At 35.4% G+C, this 26,431-nt stretch overlaps 1 protein-coding gene across 1 annotated transcript in view; it reads left to right on the forward strand.

Moving 5' to 3' along the window:
* ZNF804B (zinc finger protein 804B) overlaps positions 1-26,431 on the forward strand; it is a 492,135-nt gene that overhangs the window by 60,106 nt on the left and 405,598 nt on the right. The window lies entirely within an intron of this gene.

Raw genomic sequence — 26,431 nt, forward strand, 5'->3', positions numbered from 1 at the left:
ACTTTGTGGAAAAAGAAAATACTTGGGAAGGAACATTGTTGTCTCAGCCATCATACTTAAAACTAATGAGTTGGGTACTTCTGTTTCTTCTTTTTCTTTTGTACAACTGATTTTATGTATTTGATTAGAGGAAATATTTTGTAGCATTTGAAAGCCTTTTGATGGTTCACACAATATACTCTAAATTCATGTAACAAATTTCGATTTTGAAAACTGCTTCTAAGCAATTGACTTAACCTCACTGCACCTGCTTTTTCTTGTCTATAAATTGAAGAGGTTGAAACAGCTAATCTCAAAGGAACCTTCCAGTCCAAAAAATGTTATATGATTTGATGTTTTCCTCATTTATGTACACAGTAAGAACAACTCTTTTTAGCAGCCAAGGACAATAGAAAGCCTAATGATAATGGCTTTGACAGGGGTCTAATTAGGGCTTTTAGATATAAATTCAATTTATGCTAAGGTGTTTCTCATGAGCCTTAGTTGGATGGGTGCTTTAAGGAATATTACTAAGCTTGGGTGAATTCCAAAGCATCTTTATTTCATGGATCCAATATTTTTGCTTTACAATAGAGTCATACTGATTTATTGTTATAAGTTCATAGTATAGGAGGACTCTGGCAATAAGGAATTTTTTAAAAACGAGAATGATGAATATATTTTGTATAATGTTACATAATTTTAGAGCTAAAAGGGATCCTGGAAAATGATGCAGATTTACTGGTACAGGAACAATGTTAAAAATAAGGCAATATAGGGACCTGATTCATTAATTGGAAGATTTTATATGAAGAATTTCTGGCAATGAAAATTACTTAGGGATTAAATAATAAAGCTGGACCTGTTTCCAAGACAAAAGAATTGTTCCCATTATTCCTGCCAGATATCATGTAGAGAAATAAACAGCAAAACAGGAAACAATTTGAAAATTTTATAGGTTACTATTTTAAAAAATTATATTCTGTCAACTTGGATTGCAAAAACCTGTTGCTCAAAAATGGGCATTGTTCTCAAATAAATTTGAGAAACACTGGTTTGAAGAAAATTGTCATATTTTAAATATCAAATTTTTAGGACCCTTAATATTCTAGTGTTTGATAGATAATTTGGTCTCCAATATAGGAATAAAGCATATGGTTTCTAAAATTTATCGACCGGGGAAACTTTAAGAATTGTGATCAGGTTAAAATATAATTTAGTAATTGTAAAATAAAAAGAATGTTAGCATACATTTTTGAATTCTGGTCCCTGTTATATAAAACATTCAGTTTAAAAAATATTTGTGATTTGAGTTGCTCATGCAAGTGTGTGTGTGTGTGTGTGTGTGTGTGTGTGTGTGCGTGCTTATGTATTAACATTCATTTGGGCAAATATTTAGAAGAAATTTAGTGATGATGCTATTAGCCTTTGATGTTCTGGTCTGTTTCTCTAGCTCCATTTTTTAACTGTCTCACTATCTAAAACTGAATGTGACTCCACCTAAATTCTTTATCCATGGCCCACCTTCTCCACTCCACAGTCAAAATGTCCAAGACATAGGATGGCTCCTACTTAAGCATGCCTCATCTCAGTAAACACAAAGTATCTTAGTATACATGTCAGAGAATTGGGACCATTATTCCCACTGATTATTGCCAAATAATTACTATATACAGCTGACTTTACCTTCTATGCAGCTCTTGAACTGATCCCTTTCTTTCCATCTCTGCTACCAACAAGCATAGGTTAAGTTACTGACCTCCTTCCTCTGCACTGTTGTAAGAGTCTCCTAATTCTCTCTCCAAATGTACTTTTCCAAGTTATTTTTCTCACTGTCACATCAAATATTAAAAACAAAAACTATCACACCTCTTTATCACTCAGTATTCTCTCATAGCTTTTTCCTTAAAGGAAGATAAAACAATCCTTAACATGGCCTACAAGGCCTTAAACGATGTTGGGCACTCTCAACTTTCCTGGTGTCAAATTCCCTTTTTATTTTTAAAATCAGTTATACTGAGATATAATTAACATATGATAAAATGCAACCATTTTGATGCACAATTTGCTTAATTTTGATAAATTTATGTGTCTATCTAATCAAGATATAGATGATTTCCCATCACCCATCCCAAGCAACCTCAAACACCACCACCACCCCCCCCCCTTTTTTTTTTTTTTTGGTTTTCATGATTCAGAATGTTTTTCAGTTCAGTGGAAGATTACCTGGTCTAGGGGCACTTCGGTGGTTCAGTGGTTGAGCATCTGCCTTTGGCTCAAGGCATGATCCTGGGGTCCTGGGATGAGTCTTGAGTAGGGCTCCCAGCAGGGAGTCTGCTTCTCCTTCTGCCTATGTCTCTGCCTTTCTCTGTGTGTCTCTCATGAATAAATAAATAAAATCTTAAAAAAAGATTACCTGACTACTTATGAAGGTGTAGGATATTCCCAAATATTGTTTCCTCTGCCTGGGCACTCTTGCCCACCTGCAACCCCAAGCGCATGCCAAAGTGCCTACCAACTCTTTGTCACCTATCCATTTTTAAAGATTTATTTATTTATTTTAAAAAGAGAGAGAAGAGAGAGCAGGAGAAAGGGCAGAGGGAGAGAAACCCAAGCAGACTCCATACTGAGCAGGGAGCTTGATGTGGGGCTCAGTTTTAGAACACTGAGATTATCCTGAGCCAGAATCCAGTCTGACGCTCAACCCACTGAGCCACCCAGATGCCCAACCATCCATTTTTAGTTTAAAACCATTTCTTTAGTCACTTAAAAGTATGCCTAGCCAGGTAGCTACTCATTAAACATTAGTTTTTATTTTAATGAGTAGTAAGTTAGTTTGAAGAACAGGGTTTTTTGGTAACAAATTCATGGAAAAATGGATAACAGCTCTGGCCTGTTTTTAAAAAAAATAGCAATTCAGCCAGAGACGGTTTTGAAGAAGATGTTCATCCTAACAATTTCTTGAGACCACGAGAAGAGAGTAGTTCTTTTGTTTGTTTTTTAGTTTATTATTGCTCAACGAATTTTCCAAGATGTTATCAAAGGTAGGATTTAGGGAAAATAGAGAATTAAATTATCTGACAGATAAAATATTCTGTAGTTGTAGGAGGGCCCATGTTCCCATTACTGCCCCACAAGATAAATCTGTCTTTACTCAGCTACTAAACTGTTGTGAGGATAGAGAGAAGAGAAAGAAGAGGCAATTATTTTTTCTGGGGCTTATCCATTATCTTTTATTACCTATCTATAGTTGAGATTACATATCCCTTTTTTTTTTTTTTTAAACTTGTCTGTGGAGGTCACTATGAGGGTTATGTCAGCCAGATCCAACTATTGAATCTGTTCTGCCAAAGCCACGTGAACCTAAACCTGTTCTCTAATTAAATATCAATCATTTCAGGAATGCTTCCTTGGTAAGACATTCCTTCTGGTGGTAATGAATCATAAAGCTCAAAAAAAGACAGTTGAAGGAGTAACTAGTGAACCAGTATGGTCCTATTAAAGGGAAGGTAAAAGATAAAATTATTTAGCCAGAATTTGCGATTAAACTTTGCAATTGATCATTTAAATACTTTTCTGAGGAAACCTAAGGAATTTTCATGTAATAAAAATGGCTAGGATGCCACAACTGTTTTCAACTCAGCAAAAATAAAGGGAAGTTGGTCATGTGTTATTATAATGGCTTATATGACTTTTATTCATGAGCTCCCCAAAGATCTTGCATATTCTGGAAACAATCATTTGTTAAAATGCTAAAAAATAAAGATGTTTATTGTTTTTTTATAAAATCCTCTTTGAGATGGACATAAAAAGGTGTGTTTGTTATTTTAATCATAAGTTGTGGTATAATATTTTATTCTGAATATGTTACGGCACTAAGGATTCTAATAGTATCCTCAATTACATTACCGATTCTAACCATCTTAATTGGCCTTACAGATTTAAGTTTTTTTCACATATTTAAGTGCATTTGTAAACCATATATTTCAGTTGTTGAAGAAAGTTAGTTAAGCTGTTAGCTGATCATGGAGTTAGGATTTTACAGTCTCTCATGTGCCTGCTGACATTTGGGCCCTGTGCTGCATTGGCATGCTTTGAGTGTGATCTAATGCACCTGGGGGAGGAAAAAATACTACTGGTACTTCTGGAGCATTTCTTACAGACCAAATCAAATTTGCTTACTAAAAAGAAATTAGGCTGAGGCTTGTGTTGCCAAATGGCATTGGGGAACTCAGATTATGCAATTAAAGTGTTTATGATGATCAAATTAACTAGAGGACAAAGTGATCTATCATAGGGATGAAAAGCTGTATTTTTAAAAAAGGCTCGTCAAATTGAATGATGCATAATAGGTTTTCTCTGAAGTAGTGTGTTGGACACAGAGCATCAAAGTCATTTATACATAAATATAATTTCCTTCTGGAAATTCTATCAGCAACTGCAAGCTCTGATTTGTCTAAAATATAATATATTCAGTTGATTCATTATATATTTGTAGAAAGATAAGTAAAACAAATGCAAATACCTTGTTCAGTTCACTTACTGTTCTCATGAAGGTAAACTTAAAGCTATAGAACTTACTAGATTATTTTTAATGTTATTTTAACAAAAATTTCCCTCATTATAAAAATCGTCAAGTTAGGGGTGCCTGGCTGACTCAGTTGGTAGTGCATGCAACTCTTAATCTCAGGGTTATGGGTTCAGGCCTCACGCTGGGTGTGGAACCCACTTAAAAAAATAATCAAGTTAGAAATTTTAGAAAATACCAATCTATTTTCTGTCACTAAAGATTTGTCTATCCTAGAAGTTTCTTTTTATATCTTTAATTGGTCTCATACAATATATTTTGAAATGTCTGCATTGTACTCTATGGTTGTAATGCTTCAATATTTATTTAAGCAATCAGTGATTATTAAATATTTAGATTGTATGCAGATTTCCACATTATAAGTGCTATAGTTGATTAACATCCTAGTGAATTTCTGTTCATGTCTGGAAGATAAATTGTAAGAAATTAAATTATTTGAGGTATAGGCACATTTTTAAATCTTTCGTCACATTTTGCCAAAACAAATTTGAAAGGTGTTTCTAATTTGAGCCTTTACTAAAAACTAGAATTAGAGATTTAGAAAAATAGTATGATATTTGAAAGATACCTCTAACCTTTGAATAACAGGGATTCTAAATTTTTCTTTTCCACATTTATTGGATATTTGGATTTTTTTTAAAGATTTTATTTATTTATTCATGAGAGACACACAGAGAGAGGCAGAGACACAAGCAGAGGGAGAAACAGGCTCCCTGTGAGGATCCTGATGTGGGACTCAATCTCAAGACTCTGGAATCAGACCCTGAGCCAAAGGCAGACTCTCAACCACTGAGGCATCCAGGCATCCCGATATTTGGATTTTTCTTATGATAGACTGCTCTTAACATATTTTCCATAGGAATAGATCTGATAGCCAGAATGAAGAAGCAGAACTACTCTATAACTGGTCAAACCATTTTTTCCTTTAAAAAAATATACACATATTGTAATAAAAACACTTAGCATCAGATTACCCTCTTAACAAATTTTTAAGTGTACAACCATAGGCTCTAAGGGATTTAGGTTGGATTCTCAGTTTGAAACTATATCAATATTATTAGTATAGTGAGGCTGGACCAATTCAAATGATTTAGTGCTAAGGTCCAATTATTTTTTAACCTGATGTGAATTTATAAGCAAGAAATGTAAATTTACAAATTTAGAATTCGTACCCTCTTTCAGTGTTTCCTTTCTGCTTTTTCTGCTTTTTGCTCTTTTAAAAACATATTTAATTGGCAACGTTATGTAAGTCAGTTTACCTCCATAATTATACACCTTTTCCAACATTAGAAGATTTGAGGATGCACTCTTAGCTCTGTCATTTACAATCCATGATTCTGAGGAAATTACTTAACCTTTCTGATCCTTCTCTCCTAATCAATAAAACGGATTGGAAACAGCTCGTCTTTTAAGGTGGTAGTGAAGGGACACCTGGGTGGCTCAGCGGTTGAGCACCTGCCCCTGGCTCAGGGTGTGATCCTTGGTCTCGGGATCGAGTCCCACATCAGGCTCCCTGTATGGAGCCTACTTCTCCCTCTGCCTATGTCTCTGTCTTTCTCTCTCTGTGTCTTTCATGAATAAATAAAATCTTAAAAAAAAGGTGGTAGTGGAGATTAACTGAGGTATTTCAGTTCAATCATTTAAAAAGTTAAGTGATCACATGTGCATGGCCTGTTGCTAGGGTATTGCATTATGAAGATGGAGATGAAGAACTCTGCGCTCAAGAAATTTTAGGACCAGTAAAGGATCTGGAATTTAGAGTCCGGGGGTTTGAAAAAGACTGGTTTTGGAAGGCATTATACTTTTTTGGGGGGGTCATCCATCCATCGAGTGCCATGGCCAAGAAAGAATTAAGAATAGTGTAACTTAGTAAATTTATTTAAGTAGCATGGGAACAGGACCCATGGGCAGAAAGAGCTGCACTTTTGCTGTGTGAAGCTGGTGTTTGGATGCTTAAGGTTCAAGGGGGAGGGGACATGCAGGGAGTATTAGATCATAAATGTTTTCTTCGAATTTCTACTCATAAAACTGCTTTTATGATATTTCTCTGGTGCTTCTTGATCATTTCGGTATTAACTCTCAGTGAGATATACAGGCAGTCCTGAGACCCTTTGCAAATGTAACTACCAGCACACCATTTGATCCTTATCGGAACTCTGCAGGCTTTGGGTCAACCTTCTGGGCTGAAGGTGAGTGCACATTTTTCTGCTGCTAGCCTCTCATCAGTTTCAATTTCATTATTTCTGCTAATAATATAATGCAAAAAAATCCATTGTCATCCTATTTGAATGTTTGTTTCATTATTAGGTTAATGGAAAGCCTTAATTCTATTGACCTAGGCCAATAGAATTAAGGCCTGTGAAAAGGCCAAGGTCCTTGAACTATCTGTACCATTTGTAAAACAAAACCAAAAAGAAAAAAGTCTAAGAATGATTGATTCTATATTTGGGAAACCTTGCAAGGATGGAAACTGAGAACCAGAGATTTGAGGGGACTCCCTTAGGGTTTTAATGACAAGAACAGGGCAAAATCCAAGTTCCTGGTTGTTTCATGTATTATTACACATTTCCACATTTAAGCCAAAATCACTGTTTTTTTTTTCTCAGCAATACTATTAAGAAAGCGAGATCAGAAGCTTTTCAGTTAAATAATACAATTTTTAAAAAATTACATAGAAAGAACTCTCCATCAGAATGGGGCTGGTTTTTAGCATCTATTTAGTTTTGAATACAAAGCAGTCAATTCTAAGCACTCTGAAGTATAGGTTCAAATGGGAGGCTTTACTCAGAAATAATTTCAACTCCATAAATTAAAGATAGCTTGAGAGTAAATGGTAGTTCTATGTGAAAAAAAATTCCAAAAAAATTTGTGTACAAAAATCTCTATAAATGCTATTATTTCAAGCAAATGGGATCATAATAACATAAAAATGATGGAGAAATACGGGCTATATTATGAATTATTTTAGAGTTGTGGCTGTTACAGCTATTATATCTGATCATTTAGCTAAAGATGAAAACTATATTCAGACAATAAACCAAACACACACTTTACTTGATGTTTCAGAATCCCAATATTTCTCTATAAGGAAAATAAACTAGTTCTTTTTAGTTGATTAAGAGACAAGTAATTCTAATAATCTTAAGAATGTAGAATTGAGAAGATAACGTGACAGTGGAGTTAAAATAATAGAGAGCTCCTAAAGAAAATTATAATCGCCTTCATGACATTTACTTTATAATGTTGACAGAGTCTCATGATTATAGTTGTAGTGTAATGGGCTTTTATATTTGTCAAAACTTATTGAACTGTAGGTTTAAAATGTATGCATTTTATTGTATATAAATTATACCTTAAGTAGATTTAAGTATTAGTTTAAGTTGAGATTTGATGCAGTTTTGATGTCAGATGCTCTGTTTACCAATTCATTGTTCTTCATTCAGTCTCTTAGCTCCTTGTACTTTGGTTACTAGACATAGAGCCTTTGGGAAATAAATACAAATAATAAATTCTTGATAAGAGGGGTGATGAAATACTTGCAATATATCTTAGAACTCTATATGATAACATTTTGGTATTCCGTGGAAGGCACCAGCTCTCCACAGAGTTCAGCAGCAGGATTTTGTACAAGGTACTGTCATAACTTAAAGGGAAACTTTCATGATGTCCAGAGTCCCTGATGTCCTGCAAGTGAAGGAGGATGTCCTCAAATTCTTTGCAATGGAAGTTCACTTAGCTGGCACACAGCCTTGACTTTCTAATGGAGCAGTACATAAGCCTAGGGAAAATGATGATCCATACATGATAAATCTGAAGAGAATCTAGGAGGAGCTTCTGCTGGTAGCTCGTACCATCTTTACCTATGAACACCTGGCTGACAGCAGTGGCCTGCTCTCTGGGACGATTGGCCTTCTGGCCACTTCACTCCTGGAACCCTCACTAACCAGATCCAGGCAGCCTTCTGGGAGCCTCGACTTGCTGTGGTTACTGATCCCAGGGCTGACCGCCAGGCTCTCACAGAGCCCTCCTCTGTTAACCTGCTTGCCGGGGCTAGCACAGACTCTTCTGTACTGTGTAGACACTGCCTTCTAATGCTCTAACGAGGGAGCTCACTCAGAGGGTCTGATGCAGTGGATGCTGGTGTAGGAAGTTGGGCACTGGCATGGCACCAAGTAAATGCCAGAGTGGTCTCAGGTGATCTCTGCTTCTACAGAGATCCTGAAGAGATTGAAAAAGAAGAGCAGGCTGCTGCTGAAAGACTGTGACCAAGAAAGAATCTCCTGGTGAGTAGCCTAGTCCTGCTCCCAAATTTGCTTCTACTTAACCTGAAGTCACAGAATGGTGTGAAGGAGTGCAGGTGCCCCCTGTGCATGTTCAGTAGCTCTCTCTCTGAAGTCAGGCACCCAGCCTGCCACTAAGGACGGGGCTGCAGCACCCACTGCTCCGGCCATGGAAGGGGTAAGAGCAACCATTGAGTGGTTTTACATTACTCTTCCATAGACTCTTGAGCAGAACATGGAAACAAAGTTGACAGAAGAGAGACAGTTGAAGGAAGGAAGGAAGGAAGGAAGGAAGGAAGGAAGGAAGGAAGGAAGACGGACATGTAGAAGATACCCCTGGACTCTTGGCATTCTCTTACTTCTGAACAGAGCTACAGTACTCATTTGTTTCAAGGAACTGATTTTTACATTACTTTAAAATTGGAGATGATGACAGAAGCAGCTATTCCTTCACACAGTCAGTACTCCTATGTACCCCCTCATGCCAAGAATTTGAGTGTTAACCCCAGTTACAAAAAAAGGGAAGCAGAATCTCTTAGAGAAAATGTGATTCTATTTTGGGCATAGATAATTCAGAATGGGCACAAAACTTTCTATTATTACCCAAAAGCAGGAAAGCTTTTAAAAATATCAGGACTAATGCTAAATGGACAAATAATCCAGCTGAAGGAGACTGTTACTGGCTACAGGATGAAAATGTAAGCTCAAAATTTTAAGTAATTGAAATAATTCGAGTTTAGAAATGGCCCCGAGTTCAAAATAAAACTCATAGAAAAAGTGCAAATAAAAGGTGCAGTGGGGAAGTTGTCATGTGGATAAAAAGGGTAACCTTGAAAGCAGAAGGCCAGCTTTCTCATTATTAATTTTAGTAAGTAGAATAGAATGCATGTGTACATGTTTTCTACATATACATATATCTTTGTTTCAATGTTTAAGTATGAGTGTATATAGAGGGTTATTACTGATTAGCAAGATGACAGCAGATACCTAAAAGAGGAAGCAACTATAAATAGTTTGTGCTTGTTTTTTTTTCTCCTGCATATGCAGGTCATATATGTATGTAGCTATGTGTAATCATAATCTGTAAGACAGAGTAAAGAGGACTATTTTTTTTTGTTTAAAATATTTTATTTATTTATTCATGAGAGACATATATATATATAGAAAGAGGCAGAGACACAGGCAGAGAGAGAAGCAAACTCAATGCAGGGAGTCCAGTGTGGGACTCCATCTCGGGACTCCATATTCACACCCTGGGCCGAAGGCAGATGCTCAACCATTGAGCCACCTAGGTGTCCCAAGAGGACTATCTTTGAATAAGCCAAACATTTTCCATAAAGGTAATAATCTTCCTGAGAACTCTATAAAACAAGGCATTAGCAGATGTCTAATTACCAAATGATTCCAGCATATGATAACTAGGTAGAAATATTGTCCCTAGTTGATCAACTCTGGTGGTCCTATGCATTAATGAATTAACATTACATTTGGGGATAATCTAACTAAATGTTCCAAGGGAAAGAATTACTGGGTCAGACTTGAACCTTTATTTGTTAGAAGATAAAATGGCTGAACATTATAATGATTTTAAGTTTAGAGAGCCAATAGAAATTTTTAATCATAATAAAAGATTTGTATAGGTAATTGGACAAGGATGATGACTTAGCTGGTACTGACCAGTTAAAAAGTAAACACATCTTTTCTGGAAATGATGTTAAAAGACTGGATTTGCTCCATGATGCTGCAAGTCAAATCATCTGAGTTATACAAAGAATCACTTGCTCCTTAAGCCAGAACTAGCAAGGACCTTTATATTTTTTTAATTAATTAATTAATTAATTAATTAATTAATTATGAGAGACAGAGAGAGAGAGAGAGAGAGGCAGAGACACTGAGCAGAGGCACTGCCCAGAGACACTGGGCAGAGGGAGAAGCAGGCTCCATGCAGGGAGCCTGATGTGGGACTCGATCCCGGGACTCCAAGACCATGCCCTGGGCCAAAGGCAGATGCTCAACCACTGAGCCACCCAGGAATCCCTAGCAAGGACCTTTAAATCTGAGGTAAGGTTCTTTCTATTTTTAAAAGGTGATATTAATTATTATTCTAGGAAGTTTCCAAAATATTTTTTTTAGTTAAAATATTTACCCTCAAGAAGGTATAAGACAAGGAATCATAATATAATAACAATATGAGTAGATGAATACATAAACAAACAAAAATAAATTGCTGATCAACAACCACCTGTACATTTGAGGGTGACCCTCTGAATATTTCTAGGGATTTTTTTGTTCAACTCATTCTTCTTTCCTATGAATATTTAGCTACTTGGAATCTCAGATGCCTCGACTCAGGGAGTCTATCAGCCCATTTCCTCTTTGTGTTTGGACATTCTTGAAAGAGTGAAACAGGGCATTTGTAAGGCTGGCTTCATTTATTTCCAGTGTTTCAGGGATGAATGGTCTTTATTGACTGATGTCCAGGAGTTTTGAAAACTTTTGATTCACATATTTTATCTGTTGTGTTTTTTGTCGTTGCTGCTGTTGTTACATGGGGGGAAGATAAATCCTGTCCCTAGTGGTCCATCTGGTCCAGAAGGAAGAGAGCACCTACATGTCTGCTTAATATTTTGTGGAACCAAATGAGAGGTACACAAACAGCATTTCTGCAACATACTGAAATATGTTTTTTTTTTTAAGAAAAAGCATTTGTCCATTTGAGTTGAGAGCTGATCAGTCCCCTTATTTTCATGAAAAACTATTTTTACTTGAAAGATTAACTGACAATATATGTTTTTTTTAAATACTTGGGTATTGGCAAATATTGACTTAAATATGAAAGAAGTGATCTTGCCACTTCAAAGAAAATCAACTGATATTTGCTGCCAGTGATAAGATTCAAGCATTTAAGGGAAAATTAGAATTTTGGAAAATTTGTGAGTACTACTATGAGCTTGAGAGCTTCCCAATCCTTACAAACTTTTCTGATAAAGACAGTGGTGATACCAACAGATATATTTTAACTCTGCTTAATAAAATATGTTAATATTTGAAATAAATGCACAACTCAGTGAACTAGTATTTTTCAAGTGATCAATAGCAGAAAAACATGTAGAGTAAAAGACCAAAGTGAAAGAGAGAGCATTTTATGTAATAGTAAAAGATAACAGAGTTTAGCAGTGTGCTTTGGTTTCAGATTGCACATTGCAATAAAGCTTTAATAGACTACCACTTACTGAGTTTTGGTGTAGTATGGAGAAGAATATCCAAAGTTTTCTGGAACGTCCATTAAAATACTCCTCTTATTTCTGACAGCATATCTGTGTGAGTCTAGAGTTTCACATCGAACAAAAGAGCACGTTGCAACCCACTGAACTCAGAAGCAAACATCAGAATCTCTGTCTTCTGTGAAGCCAGACACTACAGAGATGTGCAGAAATGTAAAATAGCACCACTCTTCTCATTATTTCAGGGGGGATAAAATAGAGCCCATTTCCTTCTAAAATATATTATTTCCTTTAACATATAGTGTAATTATTAATGTAATGCAATTATTGTTTTAAAAAGAGTTAATGTTTTATTTTTTTAAACTTTAATTTCATACATGGTAAAAAAATTCTCACATGGTAAATATTGACAAATATAACCAATGTAAAACAAATGTTCTGTGAGATTCTCAATAAAGGGAGTCAGAGACCAGAAAGTTATTTTTCTAATCATTGTGATATTATGGGTATAGCCAACATTTTCAAGCACTTACTGTATGCTTTGTGTTAACAAACTCTGCTAATATATTCTCTATTGTTGAATTCTCACAATAGAATTATAAGGTTAATGTTATTATAATCTCCTTTTTTTTATAAATGTAGAAAATAAGGCACAATTTCCCCAAAGCTACACAAATCTTAAATGGAAAAAAAGTCAGAATTTGGACATGGGCAACATGGCTGCTTTGACCACATTCTGAAATACCATTCTATATTTCTGTGCTATGTTTGTTCTAAATCTTACAGTGGTTTCAACATTCAAAATTTTTATTAGAATTATTTTAAATATCTATGGCATTTATTGTTTGTGATCAGTTTTTAAATATTGGAGGTAATTTGTCAAATTCTCAAGTTAGTATTTATTTTTCATTACTGAGTACATATTGAAGGATATTGGTAGTTTAATGTTTAAGAGACATTATTTGTTAGTGTAATTTTAGGACTAATATGTCAAGGAAGTATCAAAGTCGAGGGAGTAGTAGTGTTCCTTTCCATACACAAAAGCTGAAGTACTGAGGATGAGCACCATTTGGATACCAGACATAATTGTAAAAATGATGGCAAATCACATAAGAGCTTTGAGCTGTACTTGAATTGAGCATACACCAACCCTGTGATTTGTGCATCTTTTTATTTGAGGATAATGATAGTACTTGACTGTGACAGGAGGACTTACTAAAGACTCATGGACTCTTTCGCTAGCAATTGCATGCAGGGGCCATTCTATTCACATTCTAACTTTTTGAATCAGTTAAGATTTATACGACTGGGGTATCTCTTGATTTAGACTCACTTATAAAACTGAGATACAGAAAAACAAATTAAGAATACTTCCAATAAAGTATGAAATGCTTTTTTTATTCTTAAGGGAGTCATGAGGAAGTCTTTTGAAGTGAAATGCCCTTATGTCAACAACTTAGTTTCAAATGGTAGAGCAAATCAAACAAACAAAAACAAAACAAGCACCAGTCCACCCCACTTGTGTGTGTATGTGTGTGCATGTAGAAAAGTAGAAACATAGTGAAATGTCCAAAAAAAAAAAAAAAAAGAAAGAAAATGTCCAAATGCTACCTTTGATGAATCTAGACGAAGAGTATATGGGTATACCCATACTTACAGTGCTATCATTTCAATATACTTTTCAATATGCTTTTCTGAATGTATAAAATTTTTATAATAAATAAGGCTCACAGATAATAAAAAGGACCATGTGAAATAGGATTAAAAACAAAAGTGAATGTAGATTTTGAATTTTGCTTGCATGTATGAGCAATTTTCAGTTTCTTAAATATGCAAGGCCAGACGGAGACACATGGTAGCTCCTTGTCAGAGTGATTTTTAATATTAATCTTATGTTTACTTGGAAGGGTATTGAAAGATATTTTCTCTAAATAAAAAGTTTATACTTACGTTTAAAGCTTGAAATAGGTATTTGTTACCAATACTATTATGTAGGTTAACATACTTAAGTGTCTTTTGTTTTACATTTTTCAGCCACTCCTAATTTAGAGAGTCAATACAGTTTATCAGTAAGAGCAAGGTTTCAAATTTCCTGGGTTCTGACCTTATAGATCCCTGGGCAAGACATTGACACTCTATGTACCTATTTTGCTATTCTATAAAACTGAAATAATCATAGGAGCTAGCTTTTAAGAAACTTGTGAGAACTCCTTGAATTGACACATGAAATTTTTAGAAGCCTGCTGGCAGCATAGTAAGCCTTCAATACATTTGAGTTATTTTTATTATAATAAATATAATATTATTATTTATAGTGTTATACAGTTGCTAATATAATTTACTTAAGTAGATCTAAAAGTCTTAGAACCAGATCTTATATATCTTGGGTTCAATATTTCGGTTGAATGTAACTAGATCTTGCACCATTTCAATTCAAATGTGCAATTAACTGTGTCTTTGATCTTCATAGTCTAATGGGTGGTTTTAAAATTGTTGCAACTGTAACTGTCAACTTTATTAGTCTTAAAAAATTAGGGTGCCTGGATGGCTCAGTCAGTTAAGCATCTGCCTTTGGTTCAGGTAATGATCCTAGGGTCCTGGGGTCAAGCCCTGAGTTGGGCTCTCTGCTCAGTGAGGAGCCCACTTCTCCCTCTCCCTCTTCCCCTCCTCCCCCAACTAGATTCTCTCCCCTTTGCTCTGCGTGCTGTCTCTTCTTCTCTTCTAAATAAATAAGAAATCTTAAAATAGAAAAGTTGAACAGTTAAATGAACCTAAGCATAGTTTATCTCTACTCTGTTTTTGGCAGATTTGTGTCCATTTTGTTGCCTGTTTTTTAAGGGCTTTTATAGAAAATCATGAGTTCCTAGTAACTGATCAACTTTCTGATTAGTTTTAGTAAGAGGATCCTCCTTTATATTTTGCACCCCAAAAGGTTGCTGTGCTGTCCCACACTTTAATGTCAGGTACTGTGCTAGTGCTTTATTTGTGTTTTCTTACTTAATCTGTATAGTAAACCTGTGAAGTTGGTTACATTTAGCCTGGTTCATTTAAGAGGAAAACTGTTGTTCCGGATGTTCAGTGATATGTTCAAGGTTACATAGCTAGTAAGTGGCAAATCAGAGGTTTGAACCATCACTTCCTTGAATGAGAGGCTATTTCATTCCCTGAAAGCTAGAAGCATTTCTACCTTTTTTAGCCTCAAGGAAAAATTATTGAAATAATTAGTTCCATCAAAAAGGGTGTTCATAATACTAGATCTAGAGCAGTTGGGCCATCTTGGTATGGTTCCTCAATAATTGAGATAAGTGTGGGGAAGAATACAGTCTTTGGAGTATGTTAAGGTGGAATTGAATCCTTTACTGGCCACTTTAGCAGCTTAATCTGGGTCTGCAGTCTTCTGCAGACACTAGTTGTTTCTTAGTCCCATTTATGGTAAAGCTATGTTCTGGTCCCAACCCTGCAATCAGTTGTTCATCCAAAGTGTTTTCTTCCTATGATCATTTGCTTGATTGGCAGTTTATTTCTTCCTGTTGCCAGGTCCTCTGCTAAGTATTCCCCATCAGAGTAAATATATTCTAAATGGAACTTTTCATGGAAGAGTAACAATATGCAGTTTTGTTTATGCAACATTTATAAAATCATAATGACTTATATTTTATTTCTTTTTAGAGCAGAACACCAGATAATCTTATTAGTTTTGAAAATGTTAATCCTTTTTAGACATGCTCCTTAAAAATGGGAGTGTTAGTAATCATGTGTTGACACTGATCAGATTCAGTAACCAGGATTCCTAAAACACGTAACTCAGTTCTATTTGATGGACATTAACTCATTTTCCATCAGATTAAATTATCTTCCTAGGGATAGTTTTAAATTGAAATGAGATTGAACTGAATAAATTAGCTGAGAAGTCACTTGATTGGACAGAGGGAGAACCAAGAATTTGAATTGTTACAATTTGTGTTTGGGGAGGTGGAAAATGGCATGTGGTATGATGAAAAGCTTTCTTAGTGAATTAGAAAACAGCTTAGAAAAGGCATGGATCTATAAACAAAATGTATTGACCGAAATAAAATGCCTTAAGATTAAGATTCGTGAATCCCAAGTATGGAAGGATTATACATTAAACTACATAAACAAAATAGTCATTGACTGCTAGGGAATAGAATATTTAATAGTGGACAATAATGCTGTTTTGGTTTAAAAAAATCACCGAGGATAAAACTAGAGATATTACAGTACTTATCTATATATATTTTCTTTAATGCACACTTAGATGTAAAATGATCATTAATATTCACAGTGTAGTAAAGCATTTGGCCTTTTTCAAAGAAAGATGTGATCTTTGCCATAGCCTCCTGGAAGGTAATCTATTTTGTACCCAACAGGAGCGACTTTGTTTAGGGTACAGGGCTGACTACACTGGATCTTAGGATAGGGTCAACCACCTCTACTAGTTTCAGAATGGGGGCTGATCTCACCAGAAAGACCAACTGTGCGGCACGGGACAGGAGTTTTGAGTAAAGTGGTATAAGTTAACCTAAAGACTGAGTTTAACCATGTCAGCAATCAATCAATCATGCCTTCATGCCAATGCTTCAGTAGTTACTTTGGACACAGAAACTTGGATGAGTTTTCTGATTTTGGAAATACTTTGTGCAAATTTAGTACACCATTGCCAGGAGTGGACAATGACAGCTTCATGTTTGGGATCCTCCTAGACTCTGACCCATGCATCTTGTTTGGGCTTATTTTACTTTGTATTTTAAAGTAAAATAATAAAAAATATTAATAAAATAAAAATAAAAATAAATAAAAAATAAAGTAAAATAATAAACAGTAACTATAAGTATATTAATATACTTATATTTCATAGGAAAAGATAATCAAACGCTCAAGTAATATAGTCTTTATTGATTACCTATTATACATGTCTAACTGAAATATGATTGTTTTATTACTCTAGATAGTTTATTTATAGGGATATGTCATTCATGCTATGTATCTGATTAGACTATATAATAGCCATAATTCACTTATTCATTAAGTGGTAAAATATAAATATTTTGGTAGAATAGTCACATTCCAAATCCATCTCAGTTTTTTTTTTTTTTAATTTTTACCATTTTGGGAGATTTTGCTCTGTCTGAATTTTCCTGAGCTTGTCCTGATGACCTGAGAATAGCAAGACTAATTATTTTGTTGTGTCCTCATCAATTGTACAAATGAACTGAACCAGCCAAGTAAGTTGGTTCCATTTCATTAGTTCTTACTCCTTCCACTGCAGCTGTTGTCATTCGTGGGGAAGTGAGCTTACAGAAACCAGCTCTCCCGTTAAGTGGAACAGTGCCAACTCTGTTGGGGGAACATAAATTCTAAGAGAGTTATATCTCAAATCCATTATTAATAAAACCTTGTGCTGTGGGCTTCAGCCTACAGCAGATGTTTATGAACAGGTCAGGAAATGAAGATTGGAAATTGGAACCTCGGCCTTTAATTACAGCTGCACAAATGGTAGGAGTTACAGAATTGTTAAAAATCAATTAAGAGAGATTGTCACCTGATCTCGCTGCACATAATCTGTTTAATTAGGTAGTCTGTTTCTGAAATCAAATGTTTCTGGAAACTGTGACTTTCTAAAAACAGCATGGCATTTTGATTAGAAAGTATAGAGATTCCTTGGGCCCTGTTATTTAAAAGAATATACATCTGAAATAATTGCACTGCTTTGTACCAATTATCTAATCTCTGACTCAAGCTTGTTGGGGGACCTCATCTGGTACCCTTTTAAAATGTAATAGAATTTTTACAAATTACTACTATAAACTCCTGAGCACTTTATAATTTTTATCTTACATGCTCAGTGACATAAATAATCTTAAGGCTTCTGTAATATAGAAAAAAGACCTTGTATTGAAATGTGTCCATACTTCTAAATTCTATAATCTTAAATTATAAGAAATCAAAATTTTGATTCTACCTTTTACAAAATAACTAATCTATGTATGCTATAAAGTTTGCTGTGATTATTCAATGCAGGACTGTTTGAACAGATATTAGAGAAGGCTCTGAAGCAGAAAAAATCTTTTAGAAAGTGGTAAGAAACCTTTTATATTATTGATGTCAGTGATACTGCTATGACTCCACCAGTCCCTTAGTTGAATTCTAGCACTTAATACTTGCTATCTTATTTATTCCTCATATAATATGAGGAATTATTTTATAGATGACAAAATTCAACCTCAGTTGGTTTTGGTAACTTCAGCCAATAGGTCTGTGGGGCATCAAAATGAAAACTCTAGTGAGTGCTGGAAAATGGTTTTTCTGGGATGCCACTAAAACCTATTTGAGTGAGGAGAATAAGTGAGGAAATGATTGAACAAATGTAGTCAATGTAAAACTCATTATTATGTCATATCTGAATCACAATGGCAATGGTAAAATTATCTTTTATCTATTTTAGAAACACTTTTATATGAAAAGCATCCTATTGATGCCATGTGTTCATTCAGTAAAAAAAATAGCAGAGAAACTGTTTAACAATGCAACTAACATCACAAGTTAATATCACATTTATAATTATAGCAATTAAAAAAACTTAAAGTTTATATGAAAACTTTCAAATATGTAGGAAAATAGATTGTGAAATGCCTCTCATACACTCAGGACCTAGATTATGCTAATGTTTTGCCACATTTTATTGTTTTTTTTTTTCCTGCCAAATAATTTTCAAATAAATTGCAGATATGACACCTCAAACCTAAGCATTTTTGTATTAATTCCAAAATGAGATTTTTTTTTCTGCCAGTGTAGTACCAGGTGGTATCATTATTGCAGCCAACAAATTAACACAATTCCTTAATATCAATTGCATTTTAAAATTTTACCAGTTAAACAAAAAAAAAATATCTTTTAAAGTTCATTTGTTTAAACTAAAGATCCAACTAAGGCAAGACACTATTTTTAGTTGGTATGTTTCTTTGATCTCTTTAGTCCCGCACCCCCTTTCCCTGCCCCACCCATCTTTTTTTTTTAACATTGACTTGCTGAGAGCTGGTGCCACTAATTGCTTACTCTGCCTCATAATATCACATGACTTGTTCCTATACTCCCTTTTTTATTTACTGGTAGATGAGAAGTTAGATTTAACAGCTTGGTTAAAATCAGGTTAAAGGATCTTGGGAAGAATCCCTTATAAATGATGCTGTCTGGATACACACAAAGTCTAATCATCCCATTTTTCATTTTGCTGAATGATCTGTGGATTCAGGTGGTGGCAGCTCGGATTCTCCATGGTAGAGTGTGCTTTTTCTCTTTCCCATCTGGATCTTGCTGTGGAAAGTGCAACTGGAAGCTATACATTTTTAACTTTGAGTTTCATGCTAATCTCTGCCAGTCACACTGTATTCCTTCTATTTATATTTTCCCTAGCTTGATGGAGCATAATTCTGAGATTTATGATAGGAGACATGGGAGTTAATCCTCGATTGTTTTTTGGCTATATTCTAATTTAGACTGAAATTGAAATAATATAAAACTGCTCATGATATCTGGGGTTTGCAAGCGGCAAGTCCCCTCAGTAAAGCACAAGCTTTATAGAGATCCTTTTATGTAGGTTTATTTTTGAAAGAGCTTAGCTTCTTCCTTTGTTTCTGGTTCCAGAAAGCAGACAGAGCTGGGTTTGCTTCTGGAGAACTTACAAGGGGAGATGTTGATACTTTGATAAGGCAAGTGATGGATCATGGAAAAACACCTGGCAAGTGGTTCTTTCCTCAGCCAGAACAAATCTATTTTATGTAAAACTTCTAATTCTATGTAAAAATTGTATTTAAAATGTTGAATGTTACAGACAGAATAAATGCACACAAATTCCTAAGTCACAACTAACGATATATGCAAACAGAAAAAGTGTCACCTCTTATCTATGTGGATTTGGTACATGGTGTGGGAGCCAGGGAATCACTTGGATTGTATCACCCCCAAGGAAAAAGCTGGAAGACCTTATCACTGCAGCTCTCTCTCAAAATGAGCGGTCATAGGGAGCCATGTAAAGTTGGCTAGTGTAAGCTCCATGCATGGATGGTTCACAAAAAGTTTTCATCATTTTTTTTCAAATGGACTGGCAATTTCAAGTTGCTGGCTTTTGCTTTTTCTCTCTTGGGACTATTCTTCTTCCTTTCTCTGCCATGAAGATCCTTAATGATCCTTTAGAAGCAGGATACAAGTCATCTCATTTCTAAAGCCTTTTCTGAGCCTTCTTCTGTCTTCTTAATATTGAGCTTACTAATTCACAATTGATCTTTGGTATAACTGTTTTCTCCCTTAACTGAGAGGCCCTCGGGGTCAGGTATCATGTCTCTTTCATCTTTGTTAGTCAGTTATTAGAATCCTTGTAAGGAATAAATATGTGTGTAATGCATGAATTAATAAACAATTGTATGCCTCTGCAACATTGGAAAATAAGTGAGGAGCAGAAAAGAGGGGGGAAAGGAGAGAACTAATCGGTATAAGGGTCTGAGATTGGATTTAAGTCTCTGGCTTTGGAATATCACTGATTTCTGGTGTGGAAAGGGACTTGTAGTCAAAGACAACACTGACACTCGTGTAACATCATGCATTAAGTTGAACTTTTTAATTTATTTATGACACGAACCTAATAATACCTAGAATTCCTGATGTTCCAGAAATCTCCTATTGTTTTAAATTCTCAAATGAGCAGCCTTTGGGGTGTGATAAACTAGAGCTGAGTCTAAGGCATTTTGTATTCATAAAACTTCGCAGAGTCACTAGTAAGTACTGGATATGCTTAATGAACTGAGCAGAAATAACTGTCTGTCAAAATAACATTTATGGAAGGAAGATTCCAAGGAGAGACCAGAAAGTCTCCAGCTTTCTAAAGAGTTTACAGAGCTCCTACAATTGAGAAGAACCAAGAGTGAGAGATATGAGACTCCAAAAGAAATGTTATCTGGTATTCCCTCAGGGCCTTCAGGGATGTGCTGGTCAGAATCTGTAAGTAGGCTTTCATCTACATACTCACTTGAGATGCCTCGGAACTTGGCGCTGTCAGGTGCTAACTGGGGGCAGGATGACCAGGATTGGACCTCAGCCACTCACAACGCTTCTATTCCAAGGCATGAAGAGGAACAGGAAGGATGGAGATGCATTTCTTTAGCTTCACATTCTTTTCAGTGGGATGATGGAAAAGAACTAGCAATAGTCTATATGTGGAACTATTATACACACACATACACACACAATTATGTATGGGGGCACCTGAGTGGCCCAGTCAAGTAAGTGTTCAACTCTTGATTTCAGCTCAATGATGATGATCTCAAGGTTATGAGATCAAGCTCTTCATGGGACTCCATGCTCAGCAGCGGGGGAGAGGGTCTGCTGGAGATTCTAACTCTCTCTTCACCTCTCCTCCTGCTTGCAAACACTCAATCTCTCTCTCTCTCAAGTAAATATATATTAAAAAAAATAATTATGTAAGGACAACAGCTAACAAATACTGCCTCAGAAACTTAGAAGAAAATAGAAAATGACAGCAAAGAAACTGGAAACAATTTTTTGATTTTTGGCAAAGATTGTAACAAAAGTAATATTTTCAGTTTGACAATGGATCTGGAATACTTGAAGATGCTTTTAGTCTAAAGTAGAATTTATTAAATTTAGCAAAATGACTTATAGTTTAGAAAACATAATAAAGTGGTATTGATATATATGTGAAGTGAAAAAGTGAAGCATAGAAAACTCAGCAAAATTCTATTTACTTCAGTATTATTCAATCTTATTTTGAGTATAATATTTTTTTCTCAGTTATGTCAGTATTGAAACAAAAAACTTTTGGAAAAAACCCTGAATTTGCAATTATGTGTTAAGAAAGGAAAAGATTCCTTCCTTCAAAATTTTTAAGAAAATAACATTTAACATTTGAAGCTTAATTTTAAAACATTACTCTTCTTATAGACACTGATATTTACTTATTTATTTATTTAAAAGATTTTATTTATTTATTTATTTATTTATTTATTTATTTATTTATTTAAGAGAGAGTGCTCACAAGCAGGAGGAGTGGCAGAGGGAGCAACAGAAGCCGAAGCTCCCTAAGCAGGGAGCCTGATGCAATGTGAGGTTCAATCCAGGACCCTGGATCATGACCTGAGCAGAAGGCAGATACTAACTGATGGAGCCCTCCAGGCACCCCTAGATACTGATTTTTAAAGCTTAAGTTTTAAATTATCCGCTGTTATTAACATTATAAACAGTGAAGGTTTTTAATAATTTTGTAATAACGTGTGTATAGTAGTAGTTTGATTAAGACAGTGCAGAAGGCAAAATTCAATGTTTTCTTCAATGACTATCATATACATGCTTGACATGGGACTACAGAGATGGTTTGGGTTCATGTTATTTTACAGTATTTATATTCTATTAGGTGAGATTGATTTTAAGTAAGTAAATTATGAGAAATGTGACGAATGCAGCACTAGGAAAATGTTTTTGCTCTAAATATAATAACAAAGAGAAGAGAAAGATAAATTCTGCCTAGGGACCTAGTTATGTTTCCTCAAGGTGGTGACACCTGAACTATTGTTGTTATTGTGGTAGTTGTGTTTTTTTTTTTTTGATTACTGATTTATTGATTGTTAGTTTGTCTTCTAAGTATGAATAAAGTTCTTTGAGTTTTCATGTTCAAGAAGAATGTAAAGGGAGATGGATTCTTTTGACAGAAGCACAGACACATGGGTCACTGTATAATGTTTGAGGAATAATTACTAATTTGGTATGGCTAGTAGTCAGGAGTGGTTTTGCTCCTGAGAACACTTGGCAATGACTAGAGACACTTTTGGCTCTTAAAAAGGGGTGCTATAGCACCTAGCAGGGAGAGGTCAGGGATGCTACTAAATATCCTAAAATCTTGAAAGAACATCCCTCACATCAAAGAACTACCTAAACCCAAAATGTCAATAATACTAACTTGGGAAGACCTTGGCTGAGGCATTGAAGCTGAGGTGATGAGGGAGGGAGAAATAAAAGGGAAGGAGGCAGAGAGTGTCCACATTATGGGGAGTTGGGGTGGCTATGAATACTAGGCTTAGAAACAAATGAATAGTATGAGTATAATCAATGATGATGGCTTAAAAGAAAGATGGAGGCCCAAATTACAATGACTCTGGTGTACATGGGCCCAAACTAGGGATTACATCCACACAGGTCTCCTCCAGAGTTACTTGTACAAGGCAATGACCTCCATGACCAATTGGAGTGAAGAAGTCTTTTCACAGCTGTGAAGTATGAAGACACTAAAGAAATCACAGAAGCTGAAATGATGTTAAAGCCAATTTAGTTTAGATGATGTTTAATGTGAAAAATTTTTTTGGAAAAAGATTATGTCTAATTTAGAGATTACAGGCATGATTATCCAAAAGGATTGGGAAAGGCAAGTAGGTCGATGAAAATTGGGAAAAAATCTTGAGGCAAGAGAGGTCAAGAATAATGGCATAGAAATGTCTGACTTAAACAATGGGGCTAGTGTGGGAAGTATCAAGCCATGAGGTAGAAGAGCACAGCATTAACTCAATGGAGAGCTTTGGCTTTGGCTCTTGGTTTTCAGAAGTTTTGATTTGAGGTAGTGAGTTAGAAAGAATCTTTGTAAGTTCCTGAATGGGGGAGAAATGAATGGAAATAGCCTTTGAGTAATACTGTGTTTCCAGCCCTGTGTTAGATATATCATAGACTGAAGAAAATGAAGCCTGTGACAGGATGATCATCTAGGAGACTATTGAAGTTCTGCCCTCAATTTACAAACAAAATAGCTGCTCTCACTGGTACCCATAAAATATCCTTTTATATACATGAAACTTGCTATTAAGTCTCCTTTCAATTTTCTTAGGTGTCTACACTTAGTCATTCGGCCTCTCCTCATCGGACACATTTCCCAACACTTCATTGATTTATTTCACTCTTGCCCTCTGTACTCTCTCCAACTTTGTTGTTTCATATCTCACTTCATTTACCATGATTCAGATTGACCTTAGTATAGGCATACCTTGGAGATATTGCAGGTTTGGTTCTTGATCACCTCAATAAAGTGAATCAAATGATTTTGTTTTCTCACTGCATATAAAAATTATACTTACACTATATCCTAGTTTATTAAGTGTGCAGTAACATTAAGTCTAAAGAAACAATGTATATGCCTTACTTAAAAAATACTGTATTGCTAAAAATGCTAACTGTCATCTGAGTTTTTCAGGGAGTCGTAATGTTTTTGCTGGTGGAGAGTATTGCCTCAGTATTAATGGCTGTTGACTGATCAGAGTAATGGTTGCTGAATGTTGGGGTAGCTGTAACAATTTCTTAAAATTAACAATAAAGACAACACTGAAGTTTGCCACATTGAGTGAATTTTCCTTTCACAAGCAATTTCTCTGTAGCATCTGATGCTATTTGATAACATTTGACTTACAGTACAACTTCTTTCAAAATTGGAATCATTCCTCTCAAACCCTGCCACTGCTGTATCAACTAAGTTTTTGTAAGATTCTAAACCTTTTGTGTTGTTTCAACAATTTTCACAGCATCTTCACCAAGAGTAGATTACGTCTCAAGAAATCTACCTTCTTAAAAAAAAATCTACTTTCTTTGTTCATCCATAAGAAGGAACTTTTTATGTTTTAAAGTTTTATAATGAAATTGTAGCAATTCAATCACATCTTCAAGCTCCATTTCTCGTTCTGATTCTCTGGCTATTTCTACTACATCTGCAGTTACTTCCTCCACTGAAGTCTTGATCCCCTCAAAGTCATGCATGAGGGTTGGAAGCAATATTTTCCAAACTCTGGTTCATGGTGATATTTTTGCCTCTTCCCATGAATCACGAATGTCCTTCATGGCATCTAGAATGGTGAATCCTTTCCAGAAGGTTTTCAATTTACTTTGCTCAGATGCTTCAGAAAAATCACTATCTAGGACAGCTACAGCCCTATGCAATGTATTTCTTAAATAACTAGACTAAAAATCAAAATGACTCCTTGATCCATGGACTGCAGAATGGACATTGTGTTAGCGGGCATGAAAACAGCATTAATCCCATTGTAAATTTCCATCAGAGCTCTTGGTGATTAGGTGTACGTGACCAGGTCAATGAACAGTAATATTTTGAAAGGAATCTTATTTTTGAGTAGAATGTCTCATCAGTGGAGTGGATTTAAAATATTTAGTGAACCATGTTTCAAACAGAAGTGTTGTCATCCAGGTTTTGTTGTTCTAGAGTGCAGTCAGAATGGATTTACCATAATTTTTAAGAACCCTAACATTTTCAGAATGGTAACTGAGCACTGGCCTCAACCTAAAGTCACCACCTACATTAGCCCCTAACAATAGAATTAGCCCATCTTTTATTTATTTTTTTTTAATTTATGATAGTCACAGAGAGAGAGAGATGCAGAGACACAGGCAGAGGGAGAAGCAGGCTCCATGCATCGGGAGCCTGACGTGGGATTTGATCCCGGGTCTCCAGGATCGCTCCCTGGGCCAAAGGCAGGCGCCAAACCGCTGCGCCACCCAGGGATCCCAGCCCATCTTTTAAAACTTTGAAGCCTGGCATTGACTTATCTCTAGCTATAAAAGTGATATACAGCATCTTCTTTTCAATATAAGGTTGTTTCATTTACATTTAAAATCCATTGTTAAGGGTAACCACTTCATTCATTATCCTAGCTAAATTTTCTGGATAACTTGCTGTAACTTCTTTATTATTGCTTGCTGTTATGAAGGTGGTTTCTTTCTTTAAACTTCATGAACTAAACTCTGCCAGCTTCCAACTTTTCTTCTCCATCTTCTTTACCTGCCTTCATAGAGTTGAAAAGAATTAGGGCCTTGCTCTGGATTGCCTTTGGCTTAAGGGAAATATATTGCTGGTTTGGTCTAGGTAGACCATTAATGTTGGTAGACCATTAATTGTTTTTCATATCAGCAATAATGCTGTTTCACTTTCTTATCATTGTGTGTTTACTAGAGTAACAATTTTAATTTTCTTCAAGTAATTTTTGTTTGCATTCACAATTTAGCTCATTGGTGAAAGAGGCCTAGTTTTCAGCCTATTTCAGCTTTTGACATGCCTTCCTCCCTAAGCTTAATCATTTCTACCTCTTGATTTGAAATGAGAGATGTGTGACTCTTAGTTGAACAGTTAGAGATCATTGGAGTATTATTTTTTTAAAGATTTTTATTTCTTTGACAGAGAGCGAGCATGCACATGTGCAGGGCTGTAGGGGAGGATACGGTTCACAGTGCCCTAAAACAATTACAATAGTAACATGATGATCACTGTTATAGACCATCATAACAAA

This window comes from Vulpes vulpes, chromosome 7 (assembly GCF_048418805.1).
Source record: "Vulpes vulpes isolate BD-2025 chromosome 7, VulVul3, whole genome shotgun sequence".
NCBI lineage: Eukaryota > Metazoa > Chordata > Mammalia > Carnivora > Canidae > Vulpes > Vulpes vulpes.